The sequence below is a fragment of the Talpa occidentalis genome, unplaced genomic scaffold (assembly GCF_014898055.3).
Source record: "Talpa occidentalis isolate TD23 unplaced genomic scaffold, MPIMG_talOcc4v2.1 talOcc4.13, whole genome shotgun sequence".
In the NCBI taxonomy this organism is placed as follows: Eukaryota; Metazoa; Chordata; class Mammalia; order Eulipotyphla; family Talpidae; genus Talpa; species Talpa occidentalis.
The window spans coordinates 64,218,716-64,237,184 of record NW_023601322.1 but is presented as its reverse complement, the minus strand read 5'-3'; the positions used below and the strand labels follow the sequence as shown (position 1 = coordinate 64,237,184).

General features: G+C 38.9%; 1 protein-coding gene across 1 annotated transcript in view; it reads left to right on the top strand.

Annotated features, from left to right (window-relative positions):
* KCTD16 (potassium channel tetramerization domain containing 16) overlaps nt 1–18,469 on the top strand; it is a 259,609-nt gene that overhangs the window by 83,038 nt on the left and 158,102 nt on the right. The window lies entirely within an intron of this gene.

Here is an 18,469-nt window from a genome sequence, read left to right as displayed (position 1 = left end):
GTCAAAGCAGATTTAGATTTTTTTAATATCTGGCATCATGAAACATCTCTGCTTCACTATCACTTTTCAAATTATCATTGTATATCCCTTTCCCCAAATCTTTGCATTCTTCCCTGAATACTGGTGCTAATTTTGAACACCCATTTGGTATAATTTACTAGTTGGCTTAATAGGGCACACATTCCATTGTGAGGTTGCACTGAGAATGCAACAGATAACATCCTGTAATCCATAAGTCACTTTATAATGTAATTTGTTTTACATAAATACTGTATAAGTTATAATTAACTTTCTGCATTCAGTCATGCAACAAATAAATATTGAAAATTTCACCCATGACAAAAATAATGGTAACTGTAGAAGATATGAGATGAAGGAGGTACCTCTTAGTTGTGAAGACCTACTACTCTGGTAAAGGATACAGCTCTCTAGCTGGTGATTAATAAGTCGTGTGTGTGGGTGAAGCAGGAGAATTCTCCCAAAGGATTGCACACTCTCAGACAAACCATCTTAAATACTAAGCAGAAATTTGCTAGGGTAAGAGGAGAAAGACATGCAAGCGGAGTATCTAGCAAGTAGATATCTAGCAAGTATCTAGCAAGGGGCAAACCTTACTCTCTTTAGGGAGAAGTGGGGAGTTTAACTATGGTACATTGTACTGATGGTGGGGTGAGATGAATAAGGAAGGTAAAATCAGATTGTGAAGGACCTTGAAAGCAGTTCTAGAGGAGGTAGAATTTTTCTGAAGAAAGAATTTCAGGCAGGAAAATGATTTCATCAGAGCCCATGGATATTGAACTAAAAGGAAGTAAGATCAGAGGGAGGATCAGTTGTAGATTATTAAGTAGGTAGGAGGAAAGATGGTGAATTACTAAACTAGACAAGAAGGTGTGTCCTGAATCCTCAGAAAACTCGAAGCATATGAAGCATATATTCTGTTTTTCTTGTGTCTTTCTTTGTCTATAGTATAATTCTATCTGGAAAATACTTGCTTATGAATAGGTTAGGAATTAGTCAAAACTAAAATTTATTTGTACAGAGTAGTCCTGAACAGGGTGCCTTTGTAAAATTCTGCCATTTTTAACAACATGGAAATTACTGCCTTATGACTCACCATTGTATTTCATTGTATTGAGTACCTTGGCAGCCAGGTACTCAAATGTTTCCCCATCAAAAAACCCCTGTCTTTTTTAGTTGTAGATACTTTTAAGATTCATGGAGATGGGAGCAGGTTAGTCTCAAAAGTCTCTGCAGAGTTGGCAGAGCCTATAGTCAAGTGCTTGGGCCCTAATACTGTAACAGGGTGGTCCCCAGCCCCTCTCCCTGCCCTATAACAAAACCATCATGATGGTGACATTATGGGTTTTGAGGGACTCTGGCTAGACTTCTGGGAGAAGAAAAAGATGACAAAGAATAAACGAAAGGCAGAGAAATGAGTTCAAAACAGGAACAAGCACTGCCCTAGTAAGTGTGTACTAAAAACTTTTGAATGAAATGAAATGGGAAAAACAGAAGCAAAGGGGTGGGGCTCAAGGCATGGAGTAAAAGTGGGCCCTCAACCATGGCTTTGGATTCCTTGGAGTAGAGGAACTGTATTTGCAGTATTAACGTTTTGGTGGTTCATAGCTTCACTTAACCCCAGGCTATGTCTGGACTTGTTGGCAAGTTCATAAATCTTTCACCCACTGGTTTTGGTTTCTAGTTAGAATCAACACAAATGATTCCAGCTTCATAAGTACTTATTATTGTACTTCAAATATAGTATTGAGGAAGAATAACTATAAAAAAGCCTGTTTTTCTGATTCTGGGCCTGAGGTTCTCATATTCAGTAAAGCCAATTGCTCTGGTGTACAAAATTTATTTCCAAATAACATGAGAGACTATGCCACAGTTATGTGATGGGTAGAATTTTTTTTTTATGATTTGATGCAGACAGAATAATGATTAAGAAGCCTCTTGACCTCTTCTCCGTTGTCCTGTCTTTTTAATTTTTATCCCTTTGGGTTGGCTATAATGAGCTGAAAAGAAAAGCAATCTATAGAGTGAGCACTGTGAAATAAGAGAAGTATGGAAATCATTTCTATATTGTAGAGGAGAACTCTAATTACCTCTATTGATCTTTCATCCAGTTTCTCCTCTCTTGTTTTGTTTAGTACAGTATTTGGTTTATAATTGGCATCATTAGAGCATTTGTACCTCCTTTCACAAGGCATGTGGTTTGTTGGTCATTAGCAATCTTGATAGATATGTCAAAGAGAACAGACCTGAGAATGCAAGTAAACTTTCTCTCCACAGCAGGGAAGCTGGCTTTCTCTAGTTAATCAATTTGTTCCCCTACAAATGTCATTGAAAATTATAGTTCAGATGCAAGTCCTCTAAACTTCAACTGACTGTTAATTACCTAAACCTTGGAAGTGAGTCTTCCTATAGAGCGGTAGTAAAGTATTGTTTTACAGTTCATGAAGTGTATGTTAAATTTATTGTATTTGTTTAAAACTCAGCACTTTCATGATTCTCTTAAGACCTCTGGGTGGGGAGAGGTTCTTCAGAGATGGAAATGAAACTCTGAGCCTGTGTGTGGCAATGACAGTGGTAATGACCTTGGGTTCAGCCTTTTGTCAAAATCAAAGTTTCAAACATGATTGGACTTTTGTGCTTATTATCTAAGAGTGATCTTCACTTGTTTGGTCATCATCAAAAATATCAGTTGAAATACCTAAAACTCTTCATTACTTGACTCTTTTCCTCCCTGACCATTACAATTAGCCAATAAACATGCTGAGGGAAGGCCTAGTCTGGAGTGGTTTATTAGGAGCTCCAAAGATGGGGTTTGGGTAGCTCTGTGACCTGGCAAAGTCATGTCTCTCCAGTTTCCATCTTTTGTTTTATGTGAGTTGATTGAATTTGGGAGTTCAAACTTGCCAGTAGAAGTCTGAAAAAAACCTAAAACAAAAGTAGAGATAATATCTGTGACAACTGGACAGTGCATGTAAACCTGGCCTAAAGGTTTAAATACACTTAAAAACTCAACTTCAAACACACTTAAAAATATCCTATCATAGAAACTGCATCTATAAGTGATATTTGATCCATAGCAGTCAGTGTACTACTCCTGAGCTAGGTAATCTACCCCCCATTTTTCATTTTTTGGTTCTACAAAAGAAAAATAAAAGAGGAAATAAAAGACCTAAATGAAATGCCTTGTAATAAAAAAGAAACAAACAACAACAACAATGACAAAACCCCCAGAACTAAGCAAATTATGTGAGGATAAAAGCTGACTTAGTTTAGGCAGGACAAAAAAGATCAGGGTGTCATAGTTAAATGTAAGTTGAATGTGAATAGCTAGTGTGTATATATTTTTTTAAGATTTATTTATTTATGCATACAATAACTGCAGTACAGGCCAGAGGTGCAGAGGGTGAGAACAACAGAAGAGGCAGATTGACTGAAATCCTCTGCTGAGGATTGCAGCGGACAAGACAGGAGAGGTCTGCTGCACCATTTGGATCAGCTCCCTGACCGGGGATCCAAATCATGCTGCAGTGGCCGCAGATAGCTTCATAGTGCTGAGGCTTAACCCCTTGTGCCACCAGGGAGACCCCAAGTGTGCATTTTACTTTTGTGGGGAAAGAAAAAGGGGAATATAATCCTTAATGCAGCATGAAAAATAAGTCACACAGCACCAGTAAGTCATTTTTACATTATTTCAGCTTTGGTCTTACTCTTTAGTGGAGTCCACGTATGGTCAGTGACCCTTGAAGAGAATAGAGAAGTCTGAGAGACAGCCAGAGCTTAAAAGAATGGAAAAATATTTCTTTTGAGGAAAGGCTAACAGAATCTAATTTGATCATCCTGGAGAAGAGAGGGGAAGAATTTGGGTTAATTGCTCTTCAAGGACAGAATGTCTTTTCATATTGATAATACAAAGCAGTTTCCTTTCTTTCAGTGAGTGAAGACATTTAGAATAAGTGAGCCTAAATAAAAGCAATGGAGATGTGATTGGGTATAGAGAGGATACTATCTTGCATAGCTGGGTTCTAAAATGCCAGTAGTATCTATTGAGAGTTATTGCGATAAGGCAAGCAGTTACTCTGGTTATCCTGTGGGTAAAGAGAGACTGGTCAGAATCCAAGTCTGGGGATGTCTTGATTGACATCACCATCGTCGTCCCTACCACACCTTGTGGTTGTCTCTTAAGAACAAAGATTCCCTTACTGTCCTGGAAATACAAACCTCAACATCGCTGAGAATATAAAAATCTTTTTTCTAAGCTCTGTTTTTCTGGTTGGTAGTCCTCATTTTTATCTCCTGGTTTGTGCTCTGTCTGGTTCACCTGATGTGTGAAAAAGTTCATTTTGTACCGCCTTAGAACACAAGCTCAAAGTGACTGGCTGTCTCTTAATTCCAAACCCCAGTTCCCAGGAGAGCAACTCTGTTATGTCACAGTTGGGCAAGTGTTCACCTTCATCGCATAAACTCTACTTCAGGGTAGGGTGGGAGTTACGTGGTAGGAGTATCTGCTAGAATAGGTGGTGTTAGGGGGATGAGTAATGTCCACCCCCCAAATTCCTATGCTCACGCCCTAATTTCTATCCAGTACTTCTCAGTATGACTATATATGAAGATAGGGCCTTCAGAGAGGTAATTATGGTACAGTGAGGTTGCTCAAGTGGGCCTTAATCTGATCTGACTGATATGTCCTTGCAAGAAGCGGAAATTTGTACACACAGAGAGAAAGCAGGGGCCAGTGTGCACCAAGGGGAGACAATGTGAGGACACAGTGAGGAGGTGGCCAACTGAAAGCCCAGGAGAAGGGCCTTAAAAGAAATCACACCTGCTGATTCACACCTTAATATTGGACTTCCAGCCTCTAGCACTATGAGAAAACAATATGTGTTTTAACCACCTAATCTGTTGTATTTGGCTATTGCAACCCTAGCAAATTAGTACAAGTGGTCAGTGTTGTTTCTGGAGAAATAGAGTTTATTGAGAGTTGAGTGAATAACCCAAGAAATCTGTCATCACTATAACTGTTATCATTACCTATACCATCTAGAATAGATGATCGTTATACAGAGACTTATGTAGCTATAGTCTCTGCTCCCCACTCCCCTTGCTAGGAATTTAGAATTAGATCCAAGTATTGTACTTTTCTAGGACTGAGACAAAGAATGCAACAGCTTAGCTTCATACTAAAGTCATTCTGAATTTTCTCTAGTTTGCATTTGGTTGGGACAGAAACGTTAGGGAAGGGGGGAAACATAGCAGTTTGCACTTTGTAATCCTAGCTGCTGTGGTAAGAGAGACTCCCAGAAGTACCCCCACTGCTCCCATCTAACAGCCTAGCCAACTGCTAGGTTTATCCTTCTTTGCTGCCCTGCCTTGACTACCACTTGTGGATCGGGATGGAATAAGTTCACAACCTACCTTATACCAGTGATTGCTACTGGGACTGGCTTTTCCATGCAGTGGCCTTTTCAAACTCCTCAGCATCTATAAACTCTAAGAATTAAGTGACTTTCCCTTCTCTGAAGTCTCACATCCTACCCTCAATTCTCTGCTTGACTTGGGTTTTGGGATCTGCCTTGGGGTTGCCCAGTGGTGGAGGGTCAGCTGTTAGCATTAATGAAACAACTCAGGATTTCACGTATTTGTTAACAAACCTTTGTAAGCCCCCCCTCCCACCCTAGGATTGGGGACTTTATCTGTTGGCTATGGGGGTCAGAGTTTCTTCCTTCTGGGAACTTCCTTGCTGTGTTGCAGGCAAACCCATTCAATTAATAGGTATTCTTAATACATACCAGAACCACAAAAGAAAAAAGAAAAAAAAAAAGAAATATGTTTCCTAATCTCATCTAGACTGGTAATTCCTTTACCCTGAAATGCTGATGACTTTCCATTACTTGTAGAATAAAGTCCCATTCCTCAGTGTGGTATCCAGGAGTTTCTAATCGGTTTCCTGCCCATCCTTCTGACCCTACCCATAATCGATGTCAACCTTACAAATCTGTTGCCTTACCATTACTTTCCAAACCTTTGCTGGTGCTGTTTTCTCTTTCTAAGATACCCTCTTCTTTCATCACTATCTCTTTAAATTCTGTTTATCTTTGAAGTCCCAGCTGGAGTATGATCTACTCAATAGAAACTTGTTCAGATTTCCTGTTTTGCAATGGATCCCTTCTCTGTAAGTTATGTCATACTGTCTTTATAATTCTGTTAGAGCCAAGCTTTGCTCATAGCTGCATTATTATAGCTGAAAGTGTTGTCCTCAGCATCCTTCACTAAACTTTTTGAGAACTGGGTCAGCATCTTTTCCTTCTTTACACTGACCTCTCTACCCTCTCTTCCCCCAATATCCCATCGGGCAATTCTAGAATAATAATTATCATTTATTGAGCATTTACTATGTGCCAAGCTATGTTCAAAGTACTCGACATACATTACTTCAATCAGTAGGCAAATGTTTTAAAATTAAGTTGATATGACTTAGAAAGGTTGAGTAATTTCCTTAAGATTATACTGTTTGTAAATGGTGGAGACAGAATTGGAACCCATTTCTCTCAAACTTCTCAACACTAATAATGCCTTTTAGCACTTGATATGTGCATGCAGAATTGATTTGAATGCAAAAGCCTTTCCATTTTAAGAACTTGATTATGTTAAGGTGAGCTCAGTTATGACTGCTGTTGCTGCCGCTGCTGCTGCTTCCCGCTACCAGCTTTTCTATGATTCCAAGCCAAGAAGTTTGCCTAATAGAGGCTCAGGAAGATTAAGAGCCCCAGAGTGTCATTAAAGACTGAGGTGCATTGCTGATCTTGGCTCAGCCATGCAGTAGCTGAACAAAGGTGATATGTTGGATGCATTTTCCATGCTAAGGAAAGAACAGCCAAATGTTAACCAGCACATTAATCATGCTGACAGATGGTCTGCCTGGCTCGGGCGCTTAAACAGACTCTTCCTATCTTGTGTGCTCACTGCTGTGTACCTATTAGTCTGAAGAGAATAACATAAGATACAGACTTAGATGGGGAACGAGGGCAACCTTTTTAATAGCTAGAAGAGTAGGTTCTGTTCTTTGAAATTTTAATTGCTTTTATTCCACTTACCCAGGACACTGACCCTTTTCTTCCTATCATCGCAGCCTACCTCTACATCATTGCATTTAAAATATATGCTCACATTCTGGTTCCACACCCAAGATGGTTCCTAGTTAACAGCTTCACACATAGCACTGAAAATGGCTACCGCCAACCAGTCAGGTAAGCATATATTGTGAGGCAATTTGCTGTCCTTTGGCTTTATTTCTGTTAGCTCAGTGGGCAGATTCTAATTTGAAACAGGCAAAATTTAGCCTGCCTGAGGCTAGTGGGCAGGTGTTGATTTTTGTGACTGGGCTGCTGGAATTGTTAACACATCCAGATATTCAAATACTGACATCACCTCAGCAGGAAACTCCAGTTCCATTTGGTGAGGATTTGGTATCTTGGTGGGTCCCATTTTGCATCGGCTGACAGTGCCCTGACCCTATTATCCATGAAAGTGGCTCTCTATATGTTGATATCTGTATACATATCTATTCTCTCTCTCTCTCTCTCTCTCTCTCTCTCTCTCTCTCTCAAAAAATGTGACAACTTTCTCACCCCTCCCCTTTTGTGCTTTAGTAAGGAAGAGAAGTAACTTGTATTGAACAGTGCTCAGCAGTGGGCAGTTTTCATATGGGTTCTTATTGACTCCTCACTCTAGTCCTTTGAGATAGGTTTCATTGTCCCTTTTTGACAGAAGACTAGGAGCTGGAGTAAGTCATGATTGTAAATGCTGGCTTGGCATCTAACACAGGCTTATCTGATCTGATGCTACCTCTGTCTGCTATGATGAACTGTCACATTTCTCAATACATCTCACACAGCTTTTTCTCTGAAACAAACCAATTAGTAGTGAGAGGAGGTGAAATGTTAGTAGGAATCAATATATTCTCTTTCATTGTTGTGTTAATGGACATTTCTATGCCAAACTGCCTAAACCACTTTACGTACTCTCAGAATACCTAAATTTGAAACTCTTGATCAATACTCCTACAACTGCAGGAGGGAAGAGACCCACTCAGAGTAATAACCTCTTGACTGCACACCTAGGGCATTCACATTCACATATCATCTGAGTGTTTTTTCAGGCAGAAAAGATAATAGTGGTTCAAAGTCAAGCCAATTGCTTGTAAAACCCAGGAGGTATGATGTGGTTGACATATTCTTGGCATATTTTGAATAAAGTCTTCATTGGTTGTTAATATTTGACTCTTCCAAGGCTTGTTAGATCGGGAAATGGGCCAGGTCAATTTGTAATCCTGATGACAGAGTCCTGAAACCAGACAAACTTCTGTTACTGATTTGGGCCAAGATATTAGTACTCAATCCTCTGGAGGTCTGGATACAGATGGCAGAATAGACCTCAGAGGCATTTTCTGAAGGCTACACATCTACACATCTGCTTAATCAATTAAAAAAATTGTGGCTTCTTAAATAACTCAACACATTGTCCCAGAGTTCAAGAGACTCCAGAGGAAGTCTTAAGTGAAACAGATCATTTTGGGGTGTGGCTAGTGGAAGATGGAGACACAGTTATTGGAAGAATTTATTTCCTTGGTAACTTACTGAAGAACATGGAAGCAGAAGAAGGGTGGGAGGAGAGAGGAGGATGGGAAAATTTGTGTACAGTGCAGTTTATTTTTAGTTTGCATTATGTCATTGTGTATATTTAAGAAATAATTTGTGAAATCTTTTTTGATCTTTTATGAATTTTCTTTCTTCCTTCCAAATGTGCTTTCTCTTAAATCAGGAGAAACTCAAGGTTTTTTCTTTTTTTAAAAAATAATTGTCTTTCTAATTATTAAAACTGGGCATTAAAATCTGATTCCTAGAACTGGCCTCTCCAATAGATAGAGGGATTTTGAAAACCCAGAGCCCAGTTCTTTCAGTTGACTGTATTTTTTTTTTTCTGCTCCTCACTTTATATGACTGCAAGTGGTTAATGCTGAACTGACCAATGAAAAGTGAACATGGCTAAAATTTTAATGAGCTGAAAGATCCTATGTTTGCTCCTTTCTCTACTTGGTACTCATTCCTACTACACAACTCCGGAGAGTGAGAACTTACCTCCCCACTGTGCCAAAGCACATTCTTCTTCTCAAGACTGCAGTAGTAGTACCTTGGCCTTTTTAGTAGTGGCAAAGGGTGTGTTTGATTAATTTCTAATGTCTATTGGAGGTTGAGCTTTCTGATCTCCAGTCATAGCAATTGCATCTCCCGACCATTGATTAACTTATATGTGAGCAGGCCAGGTAAGTTTGCTAGTTTGAATTTGCCTGAGGCTCCTGGAATGCCAATGTCTCAGACTCAGTCTCAAAATCTATAAAGTGGGGTAATAATAGTATCTAACTCATCAAATTTTGTAAAGACTAACTGAATTATTACTTAGTAAATTCCTGGCACATAGTAAGCACTCAGTAAAAGGATAATTGTTGTCCTTTAAAATTTTCCCCTTTGGGCCTCCCTGGTGGCACAGCCACTGCGGCACGAGTTTGATCCCCAGTCAGGGAGCTACCCACATGGTGCAGCAGACCTCTCCTGACTCCCCCTCTGCTCCTTTCAGCAGTGTACTTCAGTCCATCTGCCTGTTCTGCTCCCCACTCTGTCTCTGGTGAATCCTCTCACCCCCCATACCTCTGGCCTGCACCCCAGTTCTTGTATGCATAAATAAATAAATCTTTAAAAAATAAAATAAAATAAAATTTTCCCCTTTGATCCAGACTTTCTCCATTTAGGAATTATGCTGAAAGCAAAATTAGAGATCCATGGAAAGATATATAGATGAATGTTCATTTCAGTATTAGTTATAGTTTCTAATGAATGTTCACTTCAGGATTATTTATAGTTCTCCAAGAATTATACAAGAATAATGAAGTCTGAACTCTAAGGAATACTCTTAAGCCATTAAAATATATATAATAGTCTTTAATGAAATGGAAACCATCTAATTATATATTTTTTTAAAGATTTATGTATTTATTTATACAAGCACTGGGTACAGTCAGAAGCGCGGGAGGGTGAGAGGATTCTTTAGAGCCAGAGTGGGGAACAGAACAGGCAGACTGACGAAATGCACTGCTGAGGGGAGCAGCGGGCGCAGGAGGAGAGGTCTGTTGCACCATGTGGGACCCTCGCCCGGGGGCTGGGGATCGAATCGGCGCTGCAGAGGCTGCAGACAGCTTCACAGCCCAGCGCTCAACCACTGTGCCACCAGGGGAGGCACCCTGTCTAGTTATATTTTATCTTATAAATAACAGGTTTTCCAACAGTAGATCAAGATAAGTGCAATTATCTTGAGTTAGGCAAGGTGGCCACCAAAGTAGCAGAAAGATGTTTTAAATAAGTATTGACTTTTAAAATGTTACAAGCAATGTGTAATTAACTGTGTTTTTTAAGGTAGAAAAATATGGATAGTAGAGAAGAAAATAGTATCATATCTAACTCTCATAATGTTAACAAAACTGGGAAAAATAACTTTGAAGTCTTAGAAGGTATTTCTGTCTTCTCCTTTTCTATTAACAAACTTTTTCTTATATTCCACTGTGAACATGCATTGCTTATATAACTTTTAAAGCTTCTGAATATATGTGTGTGTGCGTGTATGTGTATATATATATATATATATATATATATATATATAGTTAGAGCCATTTGCCACAGATTTCTGCAGAGACTCTGATTCAGCTTCATTTAGCAGATATTTATAAAGAGCTTCATAGAAGCCAGGCACTTTGTTGATGGTTCACAATCTCATATGCAGTCAGCTTTCTCAGAGTTTAGAGTATATGGAATCAACCCAACTCAAAGAAAAGGGATATGCATTTGATGTGGCTGTCTGTCCTGACAGGGGTGGTAACTGGGCTTCTGCTTCCACGTTTCACTCTTTAGGTGCACATGAGAAATAAGAGGAAAGCAAAGGTACTCTTCAATTGCACTCTTCAGCTGCTGGACAAATGCTTACCCCATCAGTAATGTCTATCCACCTTCTTCCTTAGCACTCATTGCATTGATAAAACATACACAATAAAAGTAAAAATAAAAGTGACTTCCAATGCAGCTTCAAGATAAGTTCCTACCACCCCTCCCAATCAGATTGCTCTCCGTAAAAATTCTGGAGCTGCCTTTCCCTATGGATGGAAGCCAAGTCTATTTTAAGTATAGTTCAGTTTGTTCACTGCATTGATATGTCCTCAAAATTGAAAATAATTTGTAGTCTTATTATTTAGAATGATCACCTAGAAGAAAAAAAGAGAATTCTGTTTTGATTTTGTTCTTCAAAAGAGAAGGTGTCTCCCACAAAGGGAGACTGTAATAAGAATACTATTGATAATGATAATAATGATAATATAATGATTCTCACTTATCCCTTTCCATAGCACCTCACAGGGAATTTGGAATGCTGTTGAAATTCGCTGTGCAAATGCAATCACAACGCTCTGTGATGGAAAGTGACAAAGTGAAAGAAACTTGTTTTGATTCTTGGAAAAACTGTCATATTTGTCTCTTTAAGCAGTCTTTAAAAAATTTTAATAACTATGCTTCCTCTAATTGCCTTGAGTTGAAAGTGTAGGCAGCTGAGGTAAGTGTGGTGATGATAGTAGAAGGTTGGACAAATGAAAGAGGAATAAAGAAAAAAAAAGTCATAAAAAACATGTCAGTGCCATTATAGTCTATATTCAGGGCATTTCTAGAATTCTGAGAAAAACTGACAAAACATGATTTCAAATTGGTGGTGAAATAAGTGGGAATATTGGGGTTTTGTTTTATATGGCTGTGAGAGATAAGAGGAAAACAAAGGCTTAAGTATCAAATATACTAAAATTAAAAGCACATTAGTGGTAATGGGTCAGATGCATGCAGTATACATCTGTTGCTACACACAACCATTTATAAACTTATGACTTTTGCCAATAAAATTCGTCTGTCAAATGCAGCCTGTTGCAGCATCGTAAGCTACAGATAAGCTATTTTACAGCATTGGTCTTGGGGCCTCCATTGCATGAATGAGTCTTGGACTGTCACCTGTGATTGGACATGAAAATACTAAGCCCACCTTAAAGTTTTGTTATTAGAAAGTACATCAGACATTAGAATGTATAGCTACAGTTTTTTGAGAACTATAACAGAAGCAACAACTTGATGAATGCTTTTACTTTAATGACTCCCAGGTGTAGTTCAGTGTTGTAAACGGTATTCCCTCTCACTATTTAGGAGTCCATAATATGCCAGGCATTGTTAGTTTCACATGAAAAGAGCTCTGGAATTTGTAATTGGCATGTATTATTAACATTTTTCTCATCATAGTAGTGTATTGAGGTACATGCTATTATTTTTTAAAAATTTATTTTATCAAAGTGCATTATATCCTAACATAAGTTTCAGTTATGAATCATTTTCTTAATCACTATATATAACACATTAAACTCACCATTGAAAGTCAAGTTTTCACCATACAATTGTTCCCTTGTGCCTGATTTACCCACTCCTAGAAGCTAGTATTATTTATTTATTTTACATCTGAGAAACTGAGCTTTAAAGAAATCACTTAATTTATTTAAGATCATACGTCACTAAATAGTGGATATTAACTTAGAAAGGCTACTATCAGGCACTATGTGGTTAAATATCCATTGATAAAAATCACATGAGAAACTGGAATTGTCTGAATCATCTCCTTCTCACTTTCATTTCATTTAGAACAAAAGAAATTTGGTAAGTAGTAGGTTTATTAATCAATGTAGATGTTAAATAAAATATCATAGTCAGACCCCAAAGTCTGGGTGGTAAAAGAAAGTACTTTGATCTTTTGTGTATGTGTGACTAGTAGACATGAATTGTTCGGAACATTGGGAAGCGCTCAACCATAGCAAATTGAGATAAAGCATATCTATCTTGGGAGTAACGAAAGCTGGGGCATAAGAAATTTCTTGTATAAGATTTTAGACTGTTTCATCTATTTTTGTAGTCTATATGCTTGGTGAAGAATACAAAAGTGGGGCCTCCCCTGGTGGTGCAGGCGATTGAGCACCACGCTGTGAAGCTGTCAGCAGCCTCTGCAGTGCCAATTCGATCCTGGCCAGCCGGCGAGGGTCCCACACGGCGCAGCAGACCTCTCCTGTCTTGCGCGCTGCTCCCCTCCGCAGTATATTTCGTTAGTCTGCCTGTTCTGTTCCCTGCTCTGTCTCTGGTGAATCCTCTCACCCTCCCACACATCTGGCCTGTACCCCAGTTCTTATATAAATAAATAAGTAAATTTTTTTTTTTCACTAAAGATTTATCCATTTATTTACACAAGCACTAGGCACAGTCAGAAGCGTGCGGGAGGGCGAGAGAATTCACCAGAGCCAGAGCGGGGAACAGAACAGGCAGACCAGTGAAATACACTGCTGAGGGGAGCAGCGGGAGCGGCAGGAGAGGTCTGTCGTGCCATGCGGGACCCCCGCCGGTGCCCGGTGGTCGAACTGGCTCAGAGGCTGTGGGCAGCCCCACAGCCCAGCGCTCAACAGCTGCGCCACCAGGGGAGGCCCAGTAAATCTTTTTTTTTTTTTAAAAAAAAAAAAGGAACACAAAAGTGTGCATTCTACTGTGGCTTTTGTGAGTTTGGTCAAGTAGCCCCGTAACAAAGCTTTTGTTAAAGAATGAGTCAGACTCAGAGATCGGTGCTCCAATTTCTGTTCATCATCTGAGTAATCATGTTAGGTACTTTGAGATTTTTTTGTGGAGGTGAGGGAGTCGAGGCCAGAAGGTTTGGATGATTGAAGACAGGATTATATAGGAAAGAGATCTGGCTGTGTTTTTCATTTAGTTGCACTTCTAAAAATAGAGAAGCTATTGTTTTATTTGAGCATGCAAAGTGTTTTGCGGTATTTATCTGCCGAACTGTTATTAACACTTGTGCACAAACACAAAGACACACTGAAAAATAGACAGAGTATTTAAACCTCAGAAGCTTCATCCTGAAAAACTGATGAGTTGATTAAAAAAAAAAAAAAGGGCCAACGCATGCCTCTTTACCTGTCTTTACTCCACAATTGCACTTGCCTGCTGACTCTGTCCAAGCAAAGCTTCAGTAGAGATCTGTGATGAACTGTAGAACTAGTTTGAACATGGTGTACAGGGGTGTTTAAAGACTGTGGTGGTCTTTGAGGATAATAGAAAGGTCCATTTATTGTCATTTATTAGTGTAATTGTTCTGCATGTTGGGCTGTTTTTCTGGGTTTGTTACATCCAAAAGTAGTTCAAGAAAAAAGGGGTTGAAATTGTATGGGGAATATAAAAATAAAATTTATTATAAAAAAAAAAAAGAAAGAAGCACTTCTGTGCCATGAAGTGCATCTTTTATGAAGACCAGCATGAGGCCTCTAACATCATGTGATTGACTTCCGGACATAGTTTCTCATCTGAACATCCTCTCCTGAATGTTTCTTCCAGTAAATACACTGTGGACCATCATACCTGAACAAATCTAACTGTGTGAAAACAGAAAATCTGTTATGTTTTTTTCTTCTTTTTAAAACAAATTCCTAATATACGCCACTCATTTTTATTTATCTATGATAAAGAGATCTTTTTTCCTATTTATTTTCAAAATATTGACATCTTATTTTGACTAAACATAGATTTTTATGGTGCTTATTATAGAAATTTAAATAGTAGAGGAATATATAAAGTAGAAATGGAAGTTCCTTGCAACTTCATCCCTAATACAATGATGATGATAATAAAAATCAAAATAACATTAAGTGCTATGAACTTAATAACATTAAGTTCGACTCTCATTGTCATAGTAGTTCCGTGGGGTATGTGTTATTGTCTCCCAGCTTAGTACATGAGGGAACTGAGTGATAAAAGGTTAAAGGAACTGGGGGATGTTATTCAAAATGTTTAAGAAAAAAATCATTGCACACCTTCTACTTTATTTAAACTTATAATGTACATTTATATATTTTTTATTACTGATATAACACTGAGTCTATTTTTTAATGATAGCTATACAAATTGGATTTTGCCTTTTTTAAGGAAACCATAATGTAATTTTCAGTTGTTGTAACTTTGTTTATAGTGATTGGTAAATTCTTCAGACTCTTTTTTATCAGGTATTCCTAAAACAATTCCTAAAACAATTAATTTAGCTTTCATAGAAACTTCTATTTTTTTTTTTGTTTTCACTGACTTGTATGATTTTACAGAAATGAGGGCATTACAACTGGCATAAATTGGTTTAAAGTAGTTGGTGGTTGAAAATCACTGATTTTTGGGAAGTAAATACCACAGTAGAGACCAGAAGTGCTTGGAGCTTATTACCTCTAAGCACTCTGCACTTCCCTGGGCATCAGCCTGAACTTTTTGCTGAGGGGAATGGAGCCCATCGATACATTGGTTAACTCGGTTTCAGTTAAGAGAACTTTATTGCAATGGAATTATCAAGCATGCTGAGAGGCAGCCATGTGGTATAGTACTTCACAGAGCAGAATATGTTTCTTTCCAAACCCCATACATCTAAGGGTATATGCTTACCCACCCATTTCTTTTTCAACTATTCCATCTTTCCTATATAATTCAAATGCCTTTGCAATTTCAGTTAGTCTTGGCAACCAAGTCTTCAAAACATGACATTACAAAGTATAGTGAATGCCACTGGAGGGAAAAATTCTAAAGACGCTCTCTGGGACTGGGGCAACACTGAAAACTGAAGCACACCTGAAGAAATTAAAAGCATCAATCCAACATTAAGAAGTACTTTACTTCCCCTCACCCAAAGAAGACACAAATGCATTAGTTGGGCCTATAAGGATCCATATGATTTGGCTTCTGCCTGTCCATTTAGCCATAGAACTTGCCATACTGGGACCTACCATGCCAGTTCCTCTGCCTTCATACTTTCTTGGAATGTGCACCCTCACATTTTACTTCTCTTTCCAACTAAGAACATCCTTTTACATTCCTGTGTGTGCTCTCTTCTCGCTGATCTTCTCTCCTAAAACAGAGCTGAAAGTTGCTTTACTCTGCTGTCATTGCCCTACCCACACTACATTGTATTTCTATTTAGCACGTATCACCCAGATTTGCAATTACATTTTTTGCTTATGTGTCACTCCTACTACAGTGTGAAATCCAGGAGGGCAGAGATGTGGTTTTATTCATCTGTATTTCCCCAGAGTTTATCATCATTCTTGGCAAATAATAATGCTCCACAAAATATTTGCTGAATGAATGAACAAATAATCTGGGGAAAACCTGCCTTCCACTTCATTTCTCACCATGCTGAGAATGGGAAATATGAGTGTTCTCTGGCTGTGATGCATTCTTCTAACTGCTGTGCTTCCTTTCAACCCTGGCTAAGGGAGATTGAAGGAGGAGGCATCTCAGAGTGGTCATCCTGGGAAATCTTTTTAGTCTTAAAAGAAGGATCAAAGGCACAACCCCGAGTTGCATGCTCAAGCTTTTGTTATTATTTTCCCTTTGCAGCCAGGGACTAAGAGGAGGATTTTATGTATATATTACCAGAGACTTTGATCTCACTTGGTTGATGTGAATGGTACCTTAATCCAGGTACTTTGCCAGTGACATTATCTTATAATACAATAAGGGGATTTCTGTATGACAGCTGGGTGATGTTGAAGAGCTACATGAGTTATTTCGTTAGGAGGAATATATTCTCAGCAGATGCTGGTCTGCGTACATAATGTGATTCTTGGGGTGCTACAGCAGATACACAGGTAGTGTAAGAATTACATTACCTTGTGAGTTTCAGGTTTATTAAGGGGAATCCTGAACTTCCCTATCAGTTCCATGCTCACCATCAGAACTGTTTCCCTGAGGTCACCTTTCAGTCATGCCACACATCTCATTGACCTGGCCGAACAGCTGAACTCTAAGGGCTTCTTCTTTTTTTTTTTTTTAAAGATGTATTTATTTATTTATACAAGCACTGGGTACAATCAGAAGTACAGGAGGATGAGAGGATTCACCAGAGCCAGAGCGGGGAACAGAACAGGCAGACTGACAAAATACACTGCTGAGGAGAGTAGCGGGTGGCAGGAGAGGTCTGTGTGCCATGGGGGACCCTCGCTGGCAGCCGGGGATCGAACTGGCGCTGCAGGGGCTGTGGGCATCTTCATAGCCTGTTGCTCAACTGCTGCGCCACTGGGGAGGCCCTCTAAGGGCTTCTTACCAAGATCCTAGACCTGCCCCTATGTACTTGCAGAATTCCCCAGTTAAGAAATAGAAGCTCTTTGAGGATAGAAAGATTGTTTTTATAGTCTCCAAAGCGAGATATGTCTACTACCAATGACTTTAGGTGATTCGTGGATAAACATTCATGCATTTTGAATTGTTATAGGAATATGTGTTAGATAAAACTATCCTAAAAAACCTGTGACTTCACAGGTTTAGAGAGAGGCCAAAGTGGGTATTGTAGTAAATTTAAAGGAAAATATAAGAAAATAGTATTGTTATTTGAGGAAGTGTTTAAAGTAATTTAGGTGGTCCTCCAATATATGGAAATCTGTGATATAGTATAGTTCCAGGCACATGGTAGGTGCTCAGTATTTATTGGAATGAATGCATGAATAATAAAAATGGTAATATAACTAAAATTTATTATATACTGTTTTGAGTCCAGTTGCTGGGCTGGAAGTGTTACATATGATTTGCTATTTGATTCTGATTCATAAGTTGTATCTTATCTTCAGTTTATAGATGGCTAAGGCAAAGAAAACAATTTAAGTGGGTCACATAGCTAGACCTAGTGGTGGTAGATCTATTCTCTGTCACCAGACCCTAAGCAGACTTCTGTGCATCCCTACATAACAGACATTGAAAGTAAAAATGAGGTTTTTATTTCCAGTTCCACTTGGGCTCTTAAGGAGATAAAACAATTTCAACATGTTAAAACTGAATGCGGTTTGTGTATTAAGTGAATGAGCTCACCTGGTTCACAGCATACATTTTGTGAAGTCTTACAAGTCCCTCAACAAGCATGACTATTAGTCTCTTCTTCTACCATCTCTTCTCAGCTCCACTGTCCGTGAGAATATCATGTAATTATTTAAGCCAAGATTTCCAGGGACCTCATCAGATGCTGACCCAAACAGTACTCTATCATTATTTCCAGTTTTAGAGATACCCACGTCCTTGACTATGGTCACGAAAGAATTCAAATGCACATTTAGGCAAAGTAAAGTTTATTAGAGATATAATGAAAGCACACCTGCGAAGAAGTTCAGGCAGTCAGGGTCCAGGGAAGAACAACTGCAAGGAAAGGCACGGGCTCCTTACTTAATTGGGTATAGGGTTCTGCTCCCTCTGTCCTTTTCTGGAGTTTACTGAGCGGGTGCTCCTGGGTATTGGTTTATTGTCCAGGCAGCAGTTTCTAAGTCACC